This window comes from Protopterus annectens, chromosome 14.part0 (assembly GCF_019279795.1).
Source record: "Protopterus annectens isolate FY-2018-M chromosome 14.part0, PAN1.0, whole genome shotgun sequence".
Taxonomy (NCBI): domain Eukaryota; kingdom Metazoa; phylum Chordata; order Ceratodontiformes; family Protopteridae; genus Protopterus; species Protopterus annectens.
In genome coordinates, this window is record NC_056748.1 from 91868155 (window position 1) to 91881947 (window position 13793).

The window sequence follows — 13793 nt, forward strand, 5'->3', positions numbered from 1 at the left end:
ACATCTGGTGCAGAAATGGGTAACACACTCTCTGCTCTCCCTGCACTACCTGGTCCCTCACATAGTTCTGTCCCAGAGGATATGGTTGTGGCTCCCTCCAGGAGCAGTGGTGGAAGGGTTGAGTTTATCACCCATTACAAACTGCCAGGGATGGTACACAGGATTGTTCATAACACTGTTGGTGCATGTCTACGCTGGATGGAGACACTGCTCTCCACCATTGTACTAAATAACACTAGGAGATGCAGATATCAGACACTGCAGCCATCATCGCAATGAGGTGACAGTGATGACACTCCACTGGGTGAGAGCTCAATTCTCACTGTCATCCAACTTGATGTCCATGGATTCCCAATCTCCCCACCCTCACCCCTGTTTGCATTTGCTTCCTCACCTGACCAACTTACCTCACCCAAACATTCCTTCAGCCCTTCCCAAACATTCCTCTCTCTCTCTCTCTCTCTCTCTCTCCCTCTCTCTCAAAAAAAAAAAAAAAAAAATGGACATGTCCCACAAAAAAAAAAAAAAAAAATCATCACATACACAGCTCTCCATTTCACACTCATGTCTTCATGACATATATAATTCTGTCCATTTCTCTATACAACAGATTTCACTGTGGTCACCCATCTCTCTGGAGGTGACAGTCCAAATTCAGCAACATTTTTAGATGTATATTCATACTTTATGGAAGAAATGGATAGCTATGGATCTTTCCTACATCCTTCATGCACATTCATGCCTTGCTTTCACTTTGTTCATCCCCTGCTTAGTCCCCATTTAACCACTATCCTGTCTTTTGCATTTCTTTTCTTTAAAGCATAATTGTGCGATGGTGCACTTCACATGTTAATTTGTGGTTATGACAAAAACATTTCTAAGTATTATATAGTTGGATTGGAAGCCAGTACAATCTAGCCATATTTTAGACACTCCATACCAACTATTACACTTCAGAATTTACATGTAAAATTATTTGACACTGTTAACATGCACCCAGATTCAAAACAAGTGCCATCTGAGCAAAAAAAATAAATAAATAAATGTATCACTGTATTAACAGGTGATGCTATAGACTCAGTTGATTAGCAGATATGTTTTAGAGACTGTATAGCAAATGGCAGACTTAACTGCTTTTGTGTACACCTGCTAGTTATTCAACTGTCTAACTGCAAGAATTAATGCACTTAATGCATTGATAAGTTCCTTTTTGGGGCATACGGTTAATCTATAGGTAATGCATACAAGTATTTTGGTATTACCATTGCTTATCAATGCTGTGTGATGCATCACGCAACATTGCACACTACTGCTGTACAAGACTAAACAAGTATTGCACAATAATATTTTATAAAACATTACAGGGGATTGCACAATTCTGCTTCATAGAAATTTAATGAAGAAGATAAAACATTAGTGTTATGGGGAGAAAGCTCGGGGAAGTACAAAGGGAAATCTTTCCTAGACTGTGTAACTTACTATTGAATATATTAAATACATCTGCTAGGTAAATGACTCCATGGCAGCAGGTGTTAATGCAGTGTTGCTGGAGGCAGATAGTACTTGGTTCGAATAGAGGTGGAAGTAATAATTTTACAAGATATATGATAATTTAAATATATCTACTTATATCGCTGCCTTTTACCATTGCTTCACATTGGTGCACACCATGCACCATTGTGCAATCATTCTTTAAAGAAAAGAAATGGGGAAGGCAGCAAAGTGGTGAAATGGAGAGCAAGCAGGAGAGGTGGAGAAAGTGAAACAAAGCCAGGAATGTACAAGAAGGATAAAGTCATTAATAGGGTTGAGAAGAAATGTGATAATATTTTCAACAAGAAAGTTAAAAAGTTAGAGATAGTAAACAGTATAAGCAACATAAAGTATACCCTATTGACAAACTGTTTTTTAGTGATGCTACAATGGCTACCTATGAACCTTCATCATACCATGGTGAGGGTATTAGGGACAATGCAGATTTGGAGTTGGTAGGTGAGGGTGAATATTCTATAGAGGAAGAGAGGGATCATTTTTTTGAGTATCAGGATTTTCCACTCCCAAGACGCTCAGAAAGAATAGCCAGTCAGAAGCAGGAGCTGCACAGTACCTACAGCAAGGTAGTACAACAACAGAAGGGATTCCCCAGATGGTCGAAACATTAGTCCAAGATTCTAAGAACCAAGGTGGTAATATATGACACAGTTTTAATGGCTTTAATATTTACAATTATACTGACAGGACTATTTCTGAAGAGTTTTTCACTTTATTTTCCATGGGATTTAAATTTGTACCCACTAAAATTCCAGATATAGCAGAAGTACCAGTGGATGTACAACTCTGAGAAAGTTGAACTTAAAATTGATGTTTCAAAATAAAGATGGGAACAAACCAACTAATAATTATACTAATATGCTTAGAAAGAGCAATGTATTTAATCCTCCTCTCCATCCGTTAATAACTATTTTTGAGAAGGTTGTCAAAGAAGATCTGTACAAAATGTGGGATGAGAAAAGGAGAGTATTTTCTAATCTCAACAGTGAGGAAAGATGTTTATTAAAGGATTCGAGAGAGGATAGAAGTATACGTATTATGACCCCAGATAAAGGTGGCGGCATTATACTATATAATTCAGAAGATTATACTAATACTATGCAGTCCATTTTGTTTAATGTTGAAAATTATTCCCAGTGTTCCAAAATGAAATACATATTTCTGACCAAAGGATGGATAGTTTTTTATATGAATATGTTATGGACCAGAGGATTTCCAAAGAAGATTATGATTTGCTTTTGAATATACATCCTAAAATTCCTGTCACTTTTGGTATTCCAAAAGTGCACAAGAGTATTGAAACATCACCTTTTAGGCTGATTGTGGCAGCTGGAGGTTCCAAAATGCCCAGCCCTAGCAAACATCCTTCCGCCATACACCCCAAACAGATCTCTTAGATCTGAACACCAAAATTTAATCACCATCCACAAACCCAATCGCCCTGCTGGCCAGCTCCTTCCCTCCTACTCTCTTGGCAGGAAATGGAACTCTCTCCCTTCTTCTCTTAGAACAACATCTAACACTGAAGCCTTCAAAATCCAACTTTTCTCTTACTTATCCTCTAAACATAAGTGCACCTGCTTACATCCTACATAAATTTACATAAATTCCCCTTGAACCCTCTACATCCTTTCTCTTTACTCTACCCTAATACTATCTTCTTTTCTTCTTTTTTCTCTCTCGATCACTGCTTGATCAAACTATATTCTACTCTCAGTTTATGTACTTTCTCTCTCTCTACTCCTCATATGTAAATATTGTAAATAGCATGTAACCTTACACCTTCTTTTCATACAGTCAAACCTGCTACTTAAGGAAACTACTAAATCTATTGTATCTACCTTCCTGAATGATGTTTTTTGAAGTATACTGCGTGTATTTGCTTTTTTACTAACTGTATTCAATGTAATGTTATTCCAAATGTATATATTTTATTACTATCTTTTACACTATGTAACTTAGATTGTATTTGCTTTGCTTTTGGAGCTTTTCTCCCCGGGCCTCCACTGAAAATGGGTACGTTCTGGCCCAGTGGACTTCCCCGGTAATCAAACTGGAAATAAATAAATAAATAAATAAAATACACAAACTGGCTGTATATATAGATAAAAAGTGAAGCATGTTATAGAAGGGTCCTCACACTTGGTAAAGGATTCCTGGGATTTCCTTGGTCAATTAAAAAGTGATTTATGGTGTCCTTATAGTATTTTTCTCACCATAGACGTTCAGGATTTGTTTTCCTGTATTCCTAAACAGGACGGGTTGACTTTTTTGAAAAAGTACTCTTCACCTGTTTTTACCTACCCTCTGATGAGATTAATTTAATATGCAAATTAATGAGTCTTATTTTGGAAAACAATTACCTTTATTTTGAGGGAGAGTATTTTCAACAGGTGAAGGGTGTGGCAGTGGGGGCCACTTGTGCCCCTGTTTATGCAAATTTAGTCTTGCTAGGATGGGAAAGACAGTTTGTTTTCAAAAGTGAGTTTTTTTCTAATATTCTTTTTTATAACAGGTTCTTGGATGATATTTTTATTTTATGGAAAGGAACCCCTGAGTCTAGTCCATCTTTTATCCGATACCTGAAAGGAACCACTAATTTTTTGAAATTCACTTTTGAGTATCATGAACAAGAACTTAACTACCTGGATACCAAGATATTAAAGGACCATGAGAAATTTGTTTCCAGAATTTACCGTAAAAAGACTTTTTGTAATAGTTACTTGCATTTTCACAGCCATCACCCCCTATTTCAAAAGAAAAGTATTATTATGGATCAGGCCATCAGGGTGGCCAGGATGACCTTTTTTAAAAAAGATATAATCAATGAATTTATACATTTAAATGATATGTTCCTAAAAAGAGGTTACCCTGGTGAATTTATTGATACCATTTTAAAAGGGGTGTTCGATGAGTGGGGTAGAAGGTATACACCACTTTTAGGAAAAGGACACAACAAAATTAATAGTCCTGGTGAAGCTTTTAATAGTGAGAGTAAAATTGATTTTCAACAGGCCTGTGTTGTACAATATAGCCCCTTGTATCATGGAGTTAAAGAGATTCTTTACAAAAACGGGAGTATTTTTAAAACTAATTCCAACGTTTTTCAGGTATTATGTGAGAAACCCTTGTTCTCCACCAAAATAGGACCCAATTTAAAGTCAATTTTGGAAAGAATTGTAACTGAAGGTGAAGAGGGAAATTTTAATGGGAGCAGACCTTGTGGTAGATGCCCCTATTGCCCCTATATTTTACAGGAAAGATCTATTTCCCTAGCTATAAAAATAAAAACACTGAGTTTTTGAGAAGGGGCAACTGCTTTTCAAGCAAACTGGTGTACATTGCTAGGTGTAATACCTGTACATCTTTTTATGTTGGAAAAACTGAGAGATTGTTCAAAACCAGGATTTATGAACATCTCTATGATATAAAAAACAAGAAGGAAACCAATGCTTTAGTTAAACATAGTTTACAATGTGATGACTTTTGTGGTTTTTAAATTTGCTATTCTTGATAGTGTCCATATTGAAGCAGGAGGAGGAGGAGATTGGCAAAATGTTTTTAGTAAAAAATAACTTTTATGGCAATTAAGATTGGCTACCAACTTTTTTCCAGGGTTAAATGATCATCTAAACATCCTGCCAATATTAACAGAAAAAGCAGGGCAGGTTTAATTTATATATAAAGTCTTTTTAAAAGATTTTTAAGGTATTCTGCTTAGGAAATAGATTAAATATTAAATATGATGATTAAGCTTCATACAGTGTAGAATAACTTTGGTGAACAAAATGTTATTACAAAAATGTATAAACTATGTGTTTTAGAGTTGTGGTTTTAACAAATGATATACTTAATATACATGAACAGTGTTTAATATTCATGAATTGGGGATATTTTCATCAAATCATTGGTGGAAGATTTAACCAATTACCACTGGGTTTGTATTATTTAAACTAAATGTTTGCATTATTGGAGTGTTCTGAGGAATTCAACTGGCATTGATGAAAGCGCTTAACAACATTTTGCAATAAAATTAAAACTGAGGACTCACAACGTTTAGTGCTCTTCTTGGTTTTAGTCTTTTATTTGAGTACTATTGCATCACTTTATTTTGGTTACCTATTTCAATACAACTTTTTTACACTTGCTAGACTCCGTGGCCCCCCTGAAAACAAAATGTATCAAAAGTAAATCCATCCCATGGTTAACTAAAGACACCTTAAGCATTATGACAATCTGAGACAATGCTTGGAAATGCTACCAGAAAAACAAAACTACCACCAGCCTTAACGAATGCAAACTATTGCATAACAAAGTAAAACATGTATTACCTCAGACTGCAAATCTTATTTTTGTGCGCTACAAACTAATCACAATACAAACCCCAACAATTCTGGGATGGAATCTCCTCTCTTCTTAATCCTGGTCCCCTGCTCTGACCCAAATGTTGTCGATATTAACCTACTCTGACCCAAATGCTGCCGATATTAACCTACTCTGACCCAAATGTTGTCGATATTAACCTACTCTGACCCAAATATTGTCGATATTAACCTACTCTGACCCAAATGTTGTCGATATTAACCTACTCTGACCCAAATGTTGTTGATATTAACCTACTCTGACCCAAATGTTGTTGATATTAACCTACTCTGACCCAAATGTTGTCGCTATTAACCTACTCTGACCCAAATGTTGTCGATATTAACCTACTCTGACCCAAATGTTGTCGATATTAACCTACTCTGACCCAAATGTTGTCAATATTAACCTGCTCTGACCCAAATGTTGTCGATATTAACCTAGCTACACAGTTCAACTCGTTATTCATTGATTCCATAGCCAAACTAACAAGCTCCATCACTAATCATCCTACCCCCACATCCCTACCATCATCTACCTCTTCCTCCTCTAGTACTTCTCCTTTCTCAAGTACCTCCATCTCCCAACCCCCTCCTTTCTCCATACAACCCATCCCCATTTCTACTATAAAAAACTCCTACAAAAACTGAAATCAAGTTCCAATGTCCCAGACCAAATTCCCTCTTACTTCTTAAAGATATCTGCAGAAGCCATAGCCCTTCTCATCTGTGTCCTAATAAACTGATCAATCACAGAAGGTCATGTACGCCAACCCTAGAAAAAGGCCTTTATTATTCCACTTCACAAAGGTGGGAGCAACAATAACATCCCAAATTTTCGACCAATCGCCATCCTATCCCCCATTTCCAAACTGCTAGACAAATCAGTCCACCTACAACTGTTACCCTACCTCACACATAACCAACTCCTAACCCCCACACAACATGGATTCAGGTCTGGCCACAGCACCACCACTGCACCCTACCTCACACATAACCAACTCCTAACTCCCACACAATATGGATTCAGGCCTGACCACAGCACCACCACCACACCCTATCTCACACATAACCAACTCCTACCCCCACAAAACATGGCTTCAGGCCTGGCCACAGCACCACCACCGCACCCTACCTCATGCATAACCAACTCCTAACCCCCACAAAACATGGATTCAGGCCTGGTCTCAACATCACCACTGCACCCTATCTCATAAATAACCAACTCCTAACTCCCACACAACATGGTTTCAGGCCTGTCCACAGCACCAGCACCACTCTCCGTTCCTTCTTAGAAGCTGTTAACAAAGCTCGTGACTCTGTCTATATTGTGTCCACCCTTTTATTAGACCTATCTAAGGTCTTCGACACCATCTCTCACAACCTTCTCCTAGCCATATTCCCTAAACTGAAACCTATCTCCCACCACCATCAAATTGTTTACCAGTAATTTATCAAATAGGCAACAAGCAGTCAAATGGAAAAAGCTACCTCCCCTTTCCTCAATACTCCCACAGGAGTACCCCAGGGTTCCACTGTAGGGCCCCTACTATTTAACATTTTCATAAACGACTTCTATCAAACCATTCCTAACACTCATCTCATCCAATATGCTGATGACTCCACTATAATCTGTTCTGCCACCTCCATTCCCATTTTAACACAACTAACCCAAAATACTTTCTCCTTAACCAAACAATGGGTGCAAGACAACCACTTAGCACTCAATGCCACAAAAACTAAACTTATGTTATTTATTCCTTCAAAAACCTCCATCCTAGACAAAAACACTTTCACTATCACAAGCCAGAATAATACACCTCTCGAAATAGTATCTAATGCAAAACTATTATTAGTCCAAATTGACAACCAGCTCAAGTCTGAAATCCACCTACAAGCAAATATTAATAAAACAAACTTGGCATGCTCTATCATCACAACTGGTATATCTCTCCTTCCACCAAACTAATACTCTCTAACACATACCTTATCCTATCCCTCCTATATGGAGCCCCACTCCTTACTAACCTACAATCCTCCCTCAAAACAAAACTCTCCTCCTGTTACAATAAAATTTCAAAATTTGCAACACAGATCTTCTACACACCATTGCACTGCCCTTCATAAACTTAATTGGCTAGAACTACCCAACTGCCTCACCTATATTCAACTCATCCAAGCACACAAACTTATCTTTAGACCCTCTCTCTGCCCCTCCCTTGCCACCACCTTTAAAATGCATCTACCCAATAGATCCCTCAGATCTAACTCCCAAAATCTGTTTGAACTACACAAAAATTCTCGTCCACCAGGCAAACATCTTCTGTCCTTCTCCCTAGCTCGCCTGTGGAATTCTCTCCCTCCACTAATCCATACCACTAGCAGCCTCTCTTCCTTCAAAATCTCACTCCACTCCCACTTAACATCTCAATGGGAATGCTTCTGTTCCCATCCTGCATAAAGTCCCCCAACTTAAGCTACTCCCCAGGATCCAGTACATCTGCAAACTTCTTCCTATGATTTCTTAACTCTGATAACCATCTGTTGGAATCAACTGATTTTGTATATAAATATAATTGTATAAAACTTTTATTTTCTGTTTAAAGAATGTCTGGTTTTGCATTTCACTAGTGCAATTTATTGCCTGTATTACTGTACTATCTATTGTTATAACTTGCTTTCTAATTAACTTGTATTTGTTTAATTTACTGGAGGTTTTCTCCCCAGGACTCCATTGAAAATGGGCTCCTCATGGGCCCAATGGGCCATCCTGGCAAACAAACTGCAAATAAATAAAATAAATAAATAAATAGTTTCTTTTACCGTTGGGGTATGCATGCTCAATTTGATACAACTCTATTAAATACCAGCTAAGCTGTCCTTAACTTTTAATGCTACAAAATTGCTATACAGATTATTATTATTAAAATGGTCTTTAGACAGTACTGTTCTGATGCATACATACCGCATGCTGCTTGCATGCTTACTAGACACCAGGCATGGGACCGAACATTCGAGTCTCACTCCTCAGCAGCTGTGGAAAAAAGAGAACAGAACAGAGCACCATTATGACTACCAGTCTTTACTATATTCAGCTTTTATATCTTACAATTACTCTCTGAAATTTTTACTGACACATCTGTGGGGTGTCCCCTGCCTGACATTCCCTGATACAAAGGTTGAGGGTATCTCTCTTCCTCCTCTGGAGGTAATCAAAATGATGTCTGCATTGTTCACCTGTGCCAGGATAACTTGCATACTGGTTAAGGCCCTGGCAACACCATTTCTGGCTTCAGATTTATATTCTGAGGCTAAATAGTCCCTCTGCAGCAACCTGGGCCCCTGCTCCTTAACTAGGAGTCCAACAAAAATCTTGGACCCCTGGACATCCCAATGCTGTGCCTGAAAGTGCACACCATCTCCAGCAACTCCAGATATGCCTACCATAGTTCAAGTTCATTGTCTAATCAGCATTTCCCGCTAGTTGTATTTTATATTCTGCTGTTTCCCACATATCGCATGTATTGCACTCACAGAGAGTGCCCACATTTTGGTTTTACAACATTTGAAAGTGTTGCACATCAGTTACCATCATACATACACATTAGGCAAGGGTGCGCACTGCTGGGCACTGTATTTGCATGATGTTAAGTGATGTGCAACAGTGGCAAGCACTGCCATTTCAAGATTATCTGGTATGCAGGCACTTGTGTAAATATGCAACTCAAATGGACCATGTCTATGGTTCTCCTGCACTTACAGCTATTGCCACAAGAATGTTGAATAAAGAGTTGTGTATATTGCATTTAAATGCTATAATCTATAATCTCACAAAAGGAAACAAATTTGCACACCCTGTACTAGAACCCTGGACCATCTGCACCCCATACCTACACTTAACATCTGCTGCCACAGGATTAGTATGATGACATTTGCTATCTTAGTAGTTAATTGTAGCACAATGCTGCTTAACGTGTTTGTGTGATGCACAATATTATTAACTGAATGCATACATTCCATATGTGCAGCTGGCTGGGTCCTGTCTACAACCTGGGTGGTCCATTCCTCCAGTTTGTATGTTGTTGCACTTCATGCAAACCAGGTGAGATAGCAAAACATGTTTATGCCAAACAGCGCATCAAGCAAACACTGGTAAGAAAAGAAAAAAGAAAAAAAGAAAGACATTAAAACACAAAAAGCAGACTGTCCACAGTTTTGCAGAATGTTCAGATATTTGCATCATATGTTTGGACTGTTCCTTGTAAAATGCGTGGTTTATTGTAAAATCACTGAAGACTACAGTCGATATAAAATGAAATTCATTTCTGTTCTGTACTTCATATCCTTCAGAAAATGCATGCTTTGCCCTTTGTTCCCTCATTAGTTTACAGTTTGACCACATTACTGGCACTAATAGGTTGTGTAGAATGATCCACGTTCAGCATGCAGATGTCATAGGGTGAGCCATGGAACCTTGCTTATACTTGCTGTCCATCATTAATATTCATTGTGCAAGATTGGGTGATGCTGATCGATGAGCAGTATTGCAAACATGAATACACTATGTGTAGGGTGTGCGTGGAACCTACATGGAGTGTATTGCATCCCTGGGAAGGTATAAAATAGATCACTGATGTGAAAATTCCACTGCCCATGATGATGATTGATTATTGGTTAGTGACAGATTCAATACATATCTGTGATTATAAATAAGAATACATAAAAGGGCTGAATGCAAGAAGTAAACAGCTAAGAGATGTATAATCAGTGCAGAAGACACACATCAGATAAAAAAACAACAGGCTGATCCAAGATATATAAAAAACGACACATAAAAGAATTTCTAGCAGTAATTCACAAATAGCATTAATGAAGTCACATGGGTCCTAGCTGCAGCTATAAGGATAGGAGCATATAAGGGCTGAATTTGTTTATTTATTTATTTATTGGAATTTGTTTACTGGGAAGGTCTGACTGAGTCATGCAAAACACTTTTTACCAGAAGCGTGGGGAGAAAAGCTTACAAAGGGATGTTGTAGAAAAATAAAATGCATTAGGTAACTATGTCTAAGGAAGGGAAAAAAAACATACAAAGGTAGAAATGAAACAAAACAGAATCAAATAATTATTGCAATAGAAAGTAATAAAAATAGATGAGAACTGAAAGTGGAAGAAGGTAGCTGAGAGAGGAGAGAAGTTGAGAAAAAAGTGAATAGTTTAATCATAGGCTGAGCAAAGAGCAATGAGTGATTATTTAGTTAGAGGAAGTGAGTTCTGGCTAATTAAATGTAAAAGAAGAGAGGCAGCAGGTGAAGGTAAAGGAAAGCCACAAATATAGTCACGTAGGGCAAGTGTGTTATAGTCTGAGTAAGGTTAAAAGGGTTATCGAGCAGCAAGATGAGGAAAACATTAAAATGGGCAGGACTTTATTATGCCATATATATATATATATATATATATATATATATATATATATATATATATATATATATATATATAAGCCAATTCCAAAGAAGTCTGAAATCCTTTTGCAATTGTTCTAGTAGACTTTTGGGAGAGATGTTAGAGTTTACATGTAACGTGTAATCTGTACACATTATTTCATTAAATAAAGGGAGATTCATTTAAAGATTATCAGTAAACAGACATAATAACAGTTGGTCATGGACTGAGATGTTACAGACCTTAAGTCTGAGAATTTGCTATTTGTTTGTAACTCTGTATGCATTGTCTGTTAGATAAAGAGATGAATTATTTAATAAACCATTCATCACAAACTTAGAGTAGTATGCTTTACAGTTTAAAATGCCATTTTCAGTATTTTTGTCAGTAACTATATGTCTAATGTTTTTCCTGTATCCTGGTCTATCTCAATGTTGGCTGTTTACTGAGGTGTCAGAAGGTGTTTAAAAGCATGAGGCTGCTACATAGTAACAAACAGAGTAGAGCATTTAGCATGATGTGTTGTGACTGCTACATAGTAACAAACAGAGTAGAGCATTTAGCATGATGTGTTGTGACTGCTACATAGTAACAAACAGAGTAGAGCATTTAGCATGATGTGTTGTGATGCTGCCAGGCCTCAATGAGTGATAGCACAGCATAGCATCATCATGCTGATGGCAGGACTGCAAAACAAAACTTTATAGCTGCAATAATGTAAGTAATCATGCTGCTGGAATTTCTGTGGTCACATGACCTAAGGGGAAAATCAGACAGGTGGTGTTCCCTATGCTATATGGATTCATGCATATTGAAGTATAGCACAGTTGCACCTGCTATGCAAACATAGAGGGCAGACCATATAAGGGCACCAGAGAAAAGAGCCAAGTCATCTCACAACTATACATGTATACGGGGGGTGGGGGGTAATATAGTACAGGAAAAAATCTTGAACAGAGGAACATACAAAAGGACAGCAGGAAAACAAGATAGGTGGGGGTAAAGGGTATGCTTTTTCTGGGTATAGGTGCCCATTTTTCAATTTATGGTAAAGAGTAGAAGGGAACGGTAGCAAGGATAAATTTGGTGAAGGAAGGAGGGTATAGGAGATTAAGCGAGGCAAACAAACAGCAGAACATGAAAAAAGACTGATGGGGGGGAGTAAGACAAAGGAAATGCAAGAATGGAGAGATATGAACTGATAGATGGTGCAAAATGGTAATGGAACTCATAATAATGGGGGATAGGGGGATCAGAGGGATGAGGAAGGCCTCCTAAATCAGCCCAGAGTGGACCCCCACAGAAATCAATCTCTTCCATCGCTGACATGAATGGATCTAACTCTGATGGCCCAGTGGTCAGAGCAAGCCAGCTGCATGTCTGTAAAAGCTACATGAAGAGGTGATTCAGAGTGCCACTGAAGGCATTGAGCTGCCAGTGTGGCACTTCTTGTCAAATTTCAAAGGAGGACCCATCTGCATCATTCCCTGATGAGGAGTTATCGTCCACAGCAGTACTGGACAGCAGAAGCAAGCACTCCAAGCCACCTTCCATAGGCTGACCTTCATCACTCTGTAGAGGCAGACATGGGGACTGCTGGGAACCAAACAGTTAACTCAGTGGTTGTTACAGAGTGTTATGGCACCACCTCACCTTGGCCTGCATCATGGGTGATCTAACAAGAAGAGAAAATAAATGCAGAAAAACAAACCACCATTGGAGGGTTAAATAATTCTTCAAAGGCTAAATTTGAAGAAAAAAAATAGCATCTCAGGCAAAAGACAAACACAAGGTTCTCTATAGCTATGTCCGTAACATCATTGGGACAAACACAATTCTCTCTATAGCTAAGTCCATAACATCAGTGGGACAAACACAAGGCTCTCTATAGCTATGTCCATGACATCAGTGGGACAAACACAAGGCTCACTATAGCTATGTCCATAACATCAGTGGGACAAACACAAGGCTCTCTATAGCTATGTCCATAACATCAGTGGGACAAACACAAGGCTCTCTATAGCTATGTCCATAACATCGGTGGGACAAACACAAGGCTTTCTATAGTTATGTCCATAACATCAGTGGGACAAACACAAGGCTCTCTATAGCTATGTCCATAACATCAGTGTGACCAACACAAGGCTTTCTATAGCTATGTCCATAACATCAGTGGGACAAACACAAGGCTTTCTATAGCCATATCCATAACATTAGTGGGACAAACACAAGGCTTTCTATAGCCATGTCCATAACATCAGTGGAATTATACAACAATACACAGAACTTATTGTAAATGGCATTACCCAAACTGAACTGGAAGCCCTTGCCAACCTGTTGGCTGACAGGTTCAGCTCAAATTTCTCCCCCCACTCCCCCCTATAGTCTAAAGAAATTCCACATACAACAACCCCCCCAACCTTTGCTAGGGAAGAGATC